Source organism: Euprymna scolopes, chromosome 32 (genome assembly GCF_053919585.1).
Source record: "Euprymna scolopes isolate OS-2025 chromosome 32, ASM5391958v1, whole genome shotgun sequence".
Taxonomy (NCBI): domain Eukaryota; kingdom Metazoa; phylum Mollusca; class Cephalopoda; order Sepiida; family Sepiolidae; genus Euprymna; species Euprymna scolopes.
In genome coordinates, this window is record NC_136513.1 from 60,507,107 (window position 1) to 60,520,552 (window position 13,446).

Below are 13,446 nucleotides of genomic sequence, written 5' to 3' on the forward strand. Positions count from 1 at the left end.
TTAAAATTTATTTACAATATATACACACACACACACATATATATATATATATATATATATATATATATATATATATATATATATATATATATATATATATAATGCAAATATATTTAGTCAAGTTAAATCATCAGGCACAATATGTTAACTCTCTAGTGGATAATATAGCTTATAATTATTTTATATTGTATTAGCTTTTAATCGAGCTAAATCAACGATCGGATTCTTTGATTTAATTATTAACCTTTTTTTTCATTGGTTAACGTGCATACAATCTGTATACTTATAAAGTTGAGTTTTTTCTCACTATGACATTGAAATATTAATTACATAGATATTCATTACATTTATATTAAAAACTTACTTTTGTCATTATGTGTGCGAAAAAGCCCTTCCTAATAACACGCTTAATACTAGGTCTACAGAGTTTTCATTTAATATATACCGTCTTTTTGTAGCATACTTTCAATTTGGATTTATCCGGCAAAAGTTGCTTTTATAGAGTCAAAGTTAAAAACAATATAGTTGTCTTAAGCAGGATAAGGCGGATAGAACATTAGCCTTCCTTTTACACACGCTGAAAAGTAAACATTTATCACTCAAAATCGCTAATTATTAACCTTTCGTATTAATTATTAACGATTCGTATCAATTATTAACCTTTCGTATTCATCTGTACGAAGTACAAATAGTGACGTTATTGGAGAGATAAATAACGATAAGACAAAACAGCAAGACAGTTTAGTTTCTATTCAAGTGGATGGTAACCAATTTAAATTCATTGATTTATATTCAATAATAATACTTGATATTAAATAATAATACTATATATTTAATAATAATACTTTATATTTAATTATAATACTATATACTACATAATAATACTTTATATTTAATAATAATACTTTATACTTAATAATAATACTATATATTTAATAATAATAATTTATATTAATTAATAATACATTATATTAAATAACAATACTTTATATTTAATAATTATACTATATATTTAATCATAATATTTATATTTAATTATAATATTATTCATAATACTTTATATTAAATAATACTTTATATTTAATAAAATTACTTTATATTTAATAACAATACTTTATATTAAACAATAATACTTTATATTAAATAATTATACTATATATTTAATAATTATACTATATACTTAATAATAATACTATATATTTAATATTAATACGTTATATTTAATAATACTAATACTACATATAGTATAATAATAGAATATATGTAATAATAATGCTATATATTTAATAATACCTTATATTTAATAATAATAATAATAATAATAATAATAATAATAATAATAATAATAATAATATAAATCGTAGCATAATACAATACATTTAATAATAATACTTTATATTTAATAATAGAATTATATATTTATTAATAATACTATATATTAAATAATAATACTTTATATTGAATAATAATACATTATATTTAATAATAATACTTTATATTTAATAATATTACTTAATATTTAATAATAGTACTTTATATTTCATAATAAAACTATATATTAAATAATAAAAATATATATTAATAATAATACTATACATTTAATAAGAATATTATATATTTAATAATAATACTGAATATTTAAGAATAATATTTTATATGTATTAACAATACTATATACTAAATAGCAATACGTTAGATTAAATAATAATACTTTACATTAAATAATAATACTTTATACTTAATAATAATACTTTATATTTCATAATTAAACTTTAAATTTACTAATAACATAATATATTTAATAATATTACTATATATTTAACAATAATATTATATATTTAAAAATAATAGTTTATATTAAATAATAATACTACATATTAATAATAATAATATATATTTAATAATAATACAATATATTTTATAATAATACTTTATATTTCATAATAATACTATATATTTAATAATGATACTATATATTCAATAATAATACTATATATTCAATAATAATACATAATAATCTTAAGTTTATCGGTTTCTGTGTTATTAATCGTCCCCGATACTTTGGTTGACCGTTATATTATTTAGACAGATTTCAAATTAAGATTATTATTTAATCATTATTTAAATATTCCGTAGGTGTCGAACCGCTTGTTTGTCACTAATGTTAATAATAGGAATATTATTTTGTATGTAACCCTTAATCCTACACATTCAGCATATTATTTTGTATGTAACCCTTAATATGTAACCTTTAATGCAAACTTAATTTCTTCTTCAATACTGCCGTCGCTACTGATGTGGTGAAGACGAAATTCTCAATGAAATTTCGTGAATATTTCTGTCGCTATCAGTTTGAATCTGATCAGGCATTGGGGTTTCGGCATGAGTGCGTTTCTCGAATCCTTCCGTTGCCACTGATGTGGACCCACTTTTGGGACCACGGAAGGAACCCGCAGAACACGGATTAGGTGTAAGAGATATATTGACCAAAAAGCTTACAGGGATAGGATAAAGGGTAATCGGAGCTTAATATCCGGTGGTGTCTAATATAGGTACCTATTTACTATGCCTCCCCACGGGACAGAGTTAGACACCAGGGTCGTTTTTTAACGTGGAGAAAAGGTACAAAAATAAAAATTGTCTCAGTCGTGAAGGATTTCTCCTCCACCGAAAGAGAACAAGAAATAGAAGTGCAGTATCTGAAGAACAGATACTACACTTTGAGATATTAAATCTTTTATTCATGTTAAAAATACAGTCAAAATCAACGATGAACAAAAAACTTAGGCACATGGCCAACTCAAAAGGGGGGATTGTGGGGGTCGTTGGTCATCCTTGTCACTCCAGAACTAAACAAAATCAAAAGTTTCTCTCAGCTAGTATCTTATTTCACTATAATACCGCATTCACCCTTTCATATTGGGGGACGTCCTACTTAACTCCCAGTTTTTAAAACATTTTTTATTGACGTGTAAAAACAAAAAAGATAACAATAAAGTGGTACAATAATTCATTTGTGTCGAGGGCGGGGGTGGAAGAAAAAACAAAAAGTGATTAGTAGGACCCTCCCAACCCCGTCTAGTTGATAGACTGCCCGTTCCACTAGGTTTGTAAAAGGAACCTCGCTTCTGCGGGTAAGTGTCTAGGTGGGGATGCCCTCTAGATGGGGTGAATGGAGAAAAGAAAATTTTGTGGGTTTAAGGGATGGGGGTTAGTTTGTATTTCTTTCTCTCCAAGATGGGTAAAATTTAGAGGAAGGGGTGAAAACAAAAATTGCAGGTAAGAGGGGATGGGGATCTTGGAGGCTTCCTAATCGGGGAGGGATGGAACACACACTCAGCTAGCTGAGAGGCTACTTGTTTAATTTTACTTTACAGAACTGCGCGTTCCACACCTAGCTGGGGAACACGTATTCAAATTTGGCTCCTCTTCGTACACACAGACTTGCCACATGTATCCATCTTCTGTCAAATGCCGTGCGATGCAGCCTTCTTCTATCACATCTGATCTTCACCCGTAGTTGGTGTTTAAAGAAAGCGATCAGATCTTGATCAGAAAAAGACAACACCCCCCGGCAACCTTGCAGACGCGACGTCCAAATCACCATTCTCGCCACGGCCAGGATCGTAACGTAGACCATTTGTCTTTCCCGGTCCCACGGCGGCCTCACGTTGTCCACAACATTGGATACAGTAATTGGGCGAGGATGCTCAGGATCGATGCGAGCCATCACCTCGCTGACATACAACCAGTACTGGCGGAGTTCACGGCAATCGAAGAAAGCGTGATCAGTAGTTTCTACGGCCGTTGTCCCACAACAGGGACAATCAGGCGACTCCAAAAACCCGGAACTGCATTGTATGTTGTTGAGTGGAAGTGCATTTCGGGCCAATCGCCAGGTCAGAGAGAACTCCGAATTGTTCAGATGACTCGAACCTGGCGCCCAGCTCCATGCGGAGCGGATCTCACTCTGCTGCTACCCCAAACGCGCAAACAAGAGTTCGACAATAGCTTTTAGGTGTTGTACAGGCAGGGGAAGTATGGCCAGTCGGTAAAGGATGAGAGGAAAGACGTAAGTGGCGCACGCCTCAGCTCTACCCTTTAAGGAAAGTTTCCTAGGAAGCCACGATTTGACTGCAGCTTCCACCTTTGACCGTACCTCCAACCAATTCTTGTCAAGCTGGAGACCCGGTCCGAACCACACACCGAGGATCCGGACCGGGCCATCTGTCCAGCTGAAGGGCGCCGGGAGGTTTGCGTTGCCACTCCAGGCGCCCAACCGCAGTCCTACCGACTTGCTGCGGTTTATCTTGGCCCCCGTGATTCTTTCGTACTGTGCGAGTGCCTCCGACACGACCTCAATGTCTCTGAAGCCAGACGTGACATCATCGGCGAACGCGGATACCTTGGCAGCTGATCCACCAGGCAGAGCCATTCCGCGCAGGGCCGAATTTGCCTCCCCATGTCTCAGCTTGCGGAGCAGAGGCTCCAAAGCCAGGACATAAATCAGGGGCGACAGCGGACAACCCTGACGAACCGACCGAGAGATAACAAAGGGTTTCGAGCGCTTTCCGTTGACTTGCACGACAGCCATAGGCTGTCGTTACATTATGGAGATTCACTTGCAAAAGTCCGGTTTAAAACCGGCGGCCTCTAAGACAGATGCCAGGAAATGATGGTCGACCCTATCGAAAGCTTTGGACTGATCTAAGTTGATCAGCGCGGCTTCCGTATCGTCATCTATTCCCCCCCCCTAGGATCGTGTGGATCAGGTGCAAGTTGTTCGGAATCGATCTCCCCTTCACAGCGTAGTTCTGTTCCTGTTCAACAAACTCGTCGATAACAACCTGCAGCCTATTCGACAGGACCTTGGCCAAAATCTTCAACTCTGTGTTTAGCAGAGTTATGGGCCTGTAGTTGTCTAACTCTTCCCCTCCATGCCCGTCACCTTTCTTCAGCAATGTGATCACTCCCTTGGTTACCTGCCCTGGGATGGAACCCTGAGCAAACCAATGGTTGAACATATCCGTCAGAAGAGGCAGAAACATGGGCGACAGCCTCAAGTACAGTTCGTATGGCAGAACATCAAGTCCTGGCGATCTGTCGCAGCTGACCTGCTTCAGCGCAGTAAAGACCTCCCGCTCCATCACCCGGCCCTCGCAACTAGCTGCTCTAGCTGCCTCGAGGCGGGGAGAGTCGGCCAAATAGTTGCTAAACTCAAGGACTGGAAGATTGGGCTGCTGCGTAAAACGCTCCTCGAAATGTTCTCGAACCCCCTCGCAGATCTCCCGAGTCGATTCCAGGGTGCGTCCATCTGAATGTCTGACTTTCGCAATTTATTTGTCCGAGCCACGCCTAGAAATCTCACGGCGCACGTCTGCATCAGAATTGACTGCTTTGTTGCCTATCTTTCTAAGCCTAGCTCTAACTACTTGGCCTTCGTAACGCTCGCTAGTCTCGCGTAGAAGGTCCTGCTTAGCTAGTTCCTGACTAACCCTATCATCCTCCCCCGTAGCCTGGGCTAGTTTCTGCTCTAGCTGCTTCTTCGTCTTGGCCTTATCTAGTGCGAGGCGCTGGGCATACTTGACGGAGAAGCTTCTGATCTTGGCTTTGAGACCTAACCACCACTTACTCCCGGTAACCGCCCCCACTAGTGCCTTTTTAATCAATTCTCTTAACTGATCTTGGAAGTCTTGTATCTCCAGAAGGGAGGTGTTTAACTTCCAGTACCCTGCTAACTTAGGCCTATTTCCTAGCTTCAGCCGGGCCATAACTAATTTATGGTCCGTCTGGCCTAGCCAAGTGAACGTGGGACAGGATAGGAAGTCTACTTTGCCTCTCCTAACTATCATCCTGTCCAAATAGGTATTTGGATAGGAGGAAACGCTATTGGTCCACGTCCACATTTCCTGCCCTGGATGCTCGACCCAAAACCTGTCGACCAGTCCGCATCTAGCCATCAGATCAGCCAGGCTGGACTCGCAACTCTCTGACCCTCTAGCTCCGCCTCCTACCTTATTTATGTCGGGGTCTAAGATGGCATTCCAATCCCCCATTAGCACTACCCGCTTCCGACAATCTACAAATGCGTCAAGCTGACTGAAGAATGAGACCCTCTCACGAGCGGTGCTGGGCGCATGAACCACAATCACCCGAAACACAGAATCTTTTACGGCAACATCTGCCACGACCAGCCTGCCCTCCGCATCTCTATGGACAACGTCGACCGTCGCGGAAAGGGTACGTTTAACTAGCAAGGAGACTCCCTTCCCCTGCGGGCTGCCATATGCTGAGAAAACCTCAAAGTCTCGGGCCAGCACATGACAGTCAACAGAAGAAACGAAATGTGTCTCCTGAATCGCAGCCACATCCACTCCCAGGGACAAGAGGTCGTGCCGGAGGCGAACCGCCTGGCCCGATGATCTCAAGCTCCTCGCATTCAGACTAGCCAAATTCAAAGCCATGGTACCTACCTTAAGGTGTGTTACACTCAGCTCCGAAGTCAGCTGGGGAAAGGACACCGATGTTGTGTGCAATGCTCAAGGTGGTCAGGTGTTTCATATCCTGACCTTCTCTCACAATGCCGCCAACATCCAAAGGGTGAGTCAATTTAAGGGCCCTATAAAGTGACGGATGGACCAACACTGGGACCCTTCCCTTGCATTGTTTTGCAAGTTCCTCAAGGGAAGGATCATTTTTCCTAATCAGTTCAATTCCCGGACCAGCCCCTTCAGCGGCCTCCAGCATTGTCCACACGTTCGTCTTGCAGGCCTCAGGAAGCCTGACGAAAGTTGTTAGCCGTGGGGCGTCCGGGAAATTAGAGGGGACATTAATGTCTTTTCCCCCTATCTGTTGGCAGTCCAGCAGAGGTTTTAAATTTTTTCTCTGCCGGTGTGGTAAGTCCATTGCCACAGACTGGGGGTCTACAAAACAAAGTTCCTCCCTCGTTTTGAGGGCGAGGGTCCCTGTTGGAGTGAGTCCGTAAGTGGAAGAATCTGAAGGGTCTCTCCCCCTCCCGGGTTCATTCCTTTCTTTCTGGGATGGCGGCTCAATTTGCATTGGTGTGGGGACGAGTGTCTGTGTGGTGTCTGGTGTTGGTGTTGGTGCGGTGTCTGGTGTTGGTGCGGTGTCTGGTGTTGGTGTTGGTGTTGGTGCGGTGTCTGGTATTGGTGCGGTTTCTGATGTTGGTGTTGGTGTTGGTGCGGTGTCTAGTGTTGGTGCAGTATGTGGTTTGGGGGTGGAAGTGGGTTGTGTTGTTGTTAGAGGTGGTGTATGCTCACAGGGAGTGGGGGCTGCTTTTTCTGCCCCTTTCCTTTTTTTGCTTTTCTTTTTTATTCTTTTGAATGAACCGGGGAGTGGTGAGGTTTAGTTCCTCTCCCTCTCGCTAGCAGATTCATCCTCAGAGGAGCAGTGTTTTCTGCGCTTGGTCCCCGTCTCAATTGGTGTGGGGACCGTTGGTTGTTGCTGCTCCTCTAATTGCTGTTTCTCTGGTTGATGCTGTTGCTGTTCTGGTTGCTGCAGCCGTTTTTGTTGCTGCTGCTCCTGTTCTGGCTGTTGCTGCTGCTGATGATGATTTTGTTGTTGCCGCTGTTTTCGTGGCATTGGTTGTGGAATTGGCCGCGGCAGCTGATGTTGTTGCTGCGGCTGGTTTAACGGCTGGTTTGGCTGCTGCCGCTGTGTCTGCTGTTGTGGCTGTTGCTGCGGCTGTTGCGGAGGTTGCTGTTGTTGTTGCTGCCTCGGTTGTTGGGTTGGTGGTGGGACGGTGGCAGATGGGATTGTGGGCTTCCGTTTCCACCTCATTACCGTGATCCACTCCTCCCCCTTGGCCTCCTGCGTAGTTTTGGGTTTCCTCGGTGCTGGGGTTGGTGCTCCGGTTGCAGGAGTTGTGACAGCCTGTTTGGACACTGGTGCTGTCTCAGAGGTTGGGACCGCCTTTAGTGTCACTCGAGTAGGAGTTGACCTTTGAGGGCAGCTCTTGGCGATGTGACCCTGCTTTTGACAGAACCAGCAGTGCGAACGACGTCCCTCCACCACCACCGTAATAGTTGCTATGCTGGTATTGCTTGGAAGCCTTCTTTCTTAAGCCTCATGGCCACAGTGTAGCTGCCCAAGTGCATGCCGGTTTTTCGACCGCACTGGGATTATTTTTTCCATATTTGCATAGGTACATTGAATACCTGCACCCGGGTCCTTTGAACCGTCCTGAATCTATATTTAATTAGGCCGTGGTTTAGTTTGCTATAATTCTGTGAGAAATAATGCAATTAAAATATAAATTCTATTACAAAATAGTTACGAAATGATGTGTTTACTCGTAGGATAGGCATATTTAAGAGTAATATTCACGTAAATGTTAGCACAATAAGCCTTACTCACATTGCGGCTGTTATTGTTAGTTTGTGATTTTATTGATTACATTAACCATGTTCGACTATAGTATGAGTTAATAAATCATCCATTGGGTGTTTGCACATCATCCATAACATTAATTGTTATCCTTATAACCTGAATTTAGGAGGAAATTATTGTAATGTAATACATTTTACTAAAAAAAAAATAAACATACCTGATAGTTTGCTGTTTCTATTGTCGTCGTCGTCGTCGTCGTCGTCGTCGTCGTCGTCGTCGTCGTCGTCGTCGTCGTCGTCGTCGTCATCATCATCATCATCATCATTATTATTATTATTATTATTATTATTATTATTATTATTATTATTATTATTACGCTTATCGCTCCGTCCGTTATCATGCTGTGCATCCCTAAAAAAGGAAAGTGGAATATTCCAAAAAGTGGAATATTCCAAATAAACCTTGTCACCTATAAATATTTTAAAAAAAAATTGGTGTCGCTGTTGAGGCAAAGCTAATAAAAATGAGTTGTCTTTCTTGGCCTTTTGGCTAAGATCAAAGTTTAGTATCTGTTCTTCAGGTGCTACATTTCGATTTCTTCTCTCTCAGTGGAAGAGAAATCCTTTACGACTAAGACAATTTTTTCTCCACGTTAAAAAAAACGACCCTGGTCTCTACATCTGTCCCGTGGGGAGGCATTGTGAATAGGTACTATGTTTAATGTAACAAAGTTTTAATATTAAAAAAGTAACTGGGAAAAGTTATTTCTGATTTAATTACAAAATGCCCTGGAAGTTTTACTCCTGGTTAATTATAAAATGCCCTGGAATATGTCCGTTCTGATTATTTTTTTTGTTTACTTGCCTCCCCACAAGGGCGGAATTGGACATGAGGTCGGTTAAAAATTTAGGGGGAAACCAGCTCCCCAAAAGGGGATCTCTGGTAAATAAAAAAATAAGAATTGTATCAGTAATTAAGGATTTCTTCTCCATTAACCAAGACCAAAAAATGGGGGGATTTCAGTCATAGAAATGCTGAAACTGATAGTACACCCAGAAATTCATGTTGAAGCAATGGTTGCCTAATCTCTAACTGTGTTAATGTTTTTTATGCATTACTTTCGAAAAGCTGCTGAAACAGTTTGTGATTTAAGCATTACTTTATTTCAAGTATATTTTAAGCAGTGGGGTACGGGATATGAAGTCAGTCCCGGATATTATTCAAACCGTTTACGAGTTAAAAATTACTTTATTTCATGTATATTTTTAACAGTGGGGTGGGGGATAATTAATCTGTCCCGAAAATGGGTGAAACCGTTTACGCATTACACATTGCTTTATTTAATGTATATTTTTAACATTGGGGTGGGAAATATGAAGTCGGTTCCGGAAATGGCTGCAACAGTTTACGATGTATACATTATTTTATTTCATGTATATTTTTAGCAGTGGTGTGGGGATTATAAGTCAGTTCCAGAAATGGCTGAAACATTGATTGAGATTGTCGGACCGACTTCCTCATCTTGGTTGTTTTTGTCACAACGTTTCGGCCGTTTTGCCCTCCGGCCTTCGTCAGGTGTTTTGTATCGAACTGGGGAACCGTTTGTTAGGAGTCTCGAACCCAACCCTTTATTATTATTACGGGGTACCGTGTTCAGACTCCAGCTAGGCTTTGGGACATAGTTGCTGATTCTCTGTTTTTAATGTTACTTTTTCACTGCCTTCGTTCAGGATTGAACTCAGCACCTTTGGGTAAACTTTGATACAACGTCTAGGACCACTCGGCCATATGTCACTCAAAAATACAGACAATTACAAGGGCTGAAACAGTTTACTATTTAGACATTACATTATTTCATGTATATTTTTAGCAGTGGGTTGGGAGTATAAAATCAGTCCCGGAAATGGCTGAAACAGTTTACTATTTAGACATTACATTATTTCATGTATATTTTTAGCAGTGGATTGGGAATATAAAGTCAGTACCGGAAATGGCTGAAACAGTTTACTATTTAGACATTACATTATTTCATGCATATTTTTAGCAGTGGGTTTGTTTGTAATGAAATAATCAGTCCAGGAAATATATCGAAGTAAGTATTTCAGTAAGGTGGAGCGACATAGTCAGTTAACGTTATGAACATTATTGTTGAATTAGTAACATATCCAAGAATTATGAAAAATGATGAAATGTGAGTTACTTGATTGGTGTGTTTGTAATGATATATAATATAATAATGCCCACAGCCCACTCGGGAATGCTGATCACACTGTGATAATGGTAGAAATCAGCCTAAATTCTCGCCCTAAAACTGAAGATCCACTACTCAAAACAACGAGGTATTACAAAAAGGCTGATTGGGAAGCCATAAGGGAGCTCATCAGAGATGCCCCATGGCAAAATATCTTTACTCTTCCAGCAGAACAGTGTGCAAATGAGACAACTGAATGGTTCAAAACTACTATTGAAGCACATGTTCCCGCACGGAAATACTATAGCAAGCCCCACTCCCCCCAATGGTTTACTTCTGCTTGTGCAGCTGCCATTTGTCAAAGGCAGCATGCGTTCCGCAGATTCAACCGACATAAGTCCAGCTCAAATAAACAGAAGTTCATAGAAGCTAGAAATAATTGTAAGAGAGTGATAGAGACAGCTAAGACAGATTACTCTCAAACCACCAGAAAGCGCATCGAAGCACAGAAATTAGGAACCCGGGATTTTTGGAAAATCTACAACAGCGTAGTTAATAATGGACAGTCAATTATTCCCCCACTAACAAACAATCATGAGGTTGCTTGCACGGCAACTGACAAGACTAATCTGCTTGCCAGTCGGTTTGCCTCAAACTCCACACTGAACTCTGTACACCACTCACTCCCTGATTTTCCTCTGCGAACAGACGCCACACTTGACGATTTGAAAATCACCCCTTCTCAGGTACATGCTATTATAAAAAACCTAGACACCTCAAAAGCATGTGGACCAGATCTCATCCCGGCTGTGCTATTAAAAAAATGCTCTGTTGAGGTTGCTCCAGTTCTGTCCAAACTTTACAATAAATGCTTTAACGAATCTTGTTTTCCCGACTGCTGGAAAACCGCCTCTGTGGTACCAGTCTTCAAGAATTCTGGTGAAAGAACTGACCCACTAAATTATCGCCCCATTAGCCTCCTCCCGCTTTTCGCCAAAATATTTGAGTCCTTAGTTAATCAAGTCCTTGTCCAGCACCTAACAGCTGCTAAACTCCTGACTGACAAACAATATGGATTCAGGCAAGCCCGTTCAACAGCAGATATCTTAACTGTAGTTTCTGAACGTATATACCGTTCATTGGATAAAACAGGGGAGGGTAGAGCGGTGGCCCTTGATATATCTAAGGCTTTTGACAGGGTATGGCACGATGGTCTTCTAAGGAAAATTAGATCATATCGAATCACTGAAAGAATTCATAACGTAATTAAATCCTTCTTAAGTAATAGAAAAATCAAAGTTGTCCCCGACGGACGTACATCCAAACAATATGACATAAATGCGGGAGTGCCTCAGGGGTCTATCCTTGGACCTCTATTGATCCTGATATTCATAAACGACCTCCCTGATAATATTGTTTCGGAGATGGGTATATTTGCCGATGACACCACTCTCTATAACAGATATGAGGGGAAAACAAATGAACACATATCCAAGAAAATGGCAGAAACACTAGAGGATGACCTCCAATCCGTAGTGGAATGAGGACAAAAATGGTTGGTCTCATTCAATGCTGCTAAGACTAAGCTTGTTTCCTTCAATAACTACAAGAAACCTTCTCTACCACCAATAGCAATGGCCAAGAACACATTGCCTGAAAGTACTTCTTTTAAACTCCTCGGCCTAACGTTTACAGGGAATATGAACTGGAATAGATACATTGAGAGCATTGCCAAAGCTGCTGCAAGGAAGGTTGGCTCCCTCTACCGTGCTAGAAAACTACTTACGCCTGCCAGTATCCTATACCTCTATAAGGCAACCATTCGCCCATGTATGGAGTACTGTTGTCACATCTGGGCTGGTGCATCTGCTGCTTGTCTCTCGCTCCTGGACAGGGTTCAAAAAAGAGTCGCCAACCTGATAGGTCGTGAACTGTCATCTAGGCTTCAACCTCTGTCCCATCGACGAGATGTTGCATCCCTCTGTCTGTTCTACAAATACTTTAATGGTGAATGCTCTGACGAACTGCAAACACTTGTACCTCCCCGACGTAACTACCCCCGACAAACCCGACAAGCTACTAAGTCTCATCCCTTTACAGTGGAGATCCCTAGGTGCAAGAAAGCCTTTTACTCCAATAGTTTCTTCCCCAGAACTGCGGGTCTTTGGAACTCCCTTCCGGGATTCTGCTTTCCCAATTGCAATGATATGCAGAAGATCAAGTGTAATGTTAACAAACATCTTTATACTCTTCTCCCTTTATAATGACCCCGCTAATTAATTCCCTAATAGTAGCCCCCTGCTTCAAAGTGGCACTGTGCCTTGTTTGGGGTGAAAATTGAATAAAAAAAAAAATAAAAAAATAAGCCCAGAAAATATATCAAATATATTATATATGTAGGAGGTAGAGGTATAATGTGGGGTTTTAATAATAAAAATTATTGTTGAAATTAGTAACATATCCAAAGTTATGAACAAAGATTAGATGTGAGTTAATCGAATGTGTGTTTATAATAAAATAATCAGCCGAGGAAATATATCAAAGTAATTATGTAAGAGAGGGCGATAAGGATGGTTTAAATTATGAAAAATAACTGTCAAAATTAGTAACATATCCAAGAATTATGAAAATTATAATATGTTATTTAATGTATTAGGCTGTTTGCAATGAAATAATCAGACCAGACAATATATCAAAGTTATTATTTTAGTAAGTGGGGCGATGATGTGGGTTAAAATGATGAAAAATGCTTGTTGGCATTAGTAACATATCCCAGAATTATGAAAAATGACGAAATGTGAGTTAATTGTTTGGTTTGTTTGAAATGAAATAATCGTCTCAGATAATATATCAAAGTTATTATGTTTGTAGTGGGTGGTTGATAATGTGGGTTAAAAATATTAAAA

The 13,446-nt window shown here is 39.8% G+C and overlaps 1 protein-coding gene and 1 pseudogene across 4 annotated transcripts in view; one reads left to right on the forward strand and one right to left on the reverse strand.

The window, feature by feature from the left end:
* LOC145256383 (uncharacterized) overlaps positions 1 to 13,446 on the reverse strand; it is a 1,175,042-nt gene that overhangs the window by 47,412 nt on the left and 1,114,184 nt on the right. The gene's annotated exons all lie outside the window — the stretch shown is intronic.
* On the forward strand, positions 8,878 to 8,993 carry LOC145256624 (U2 spliceosomal RNA; annotated as a pseudogene).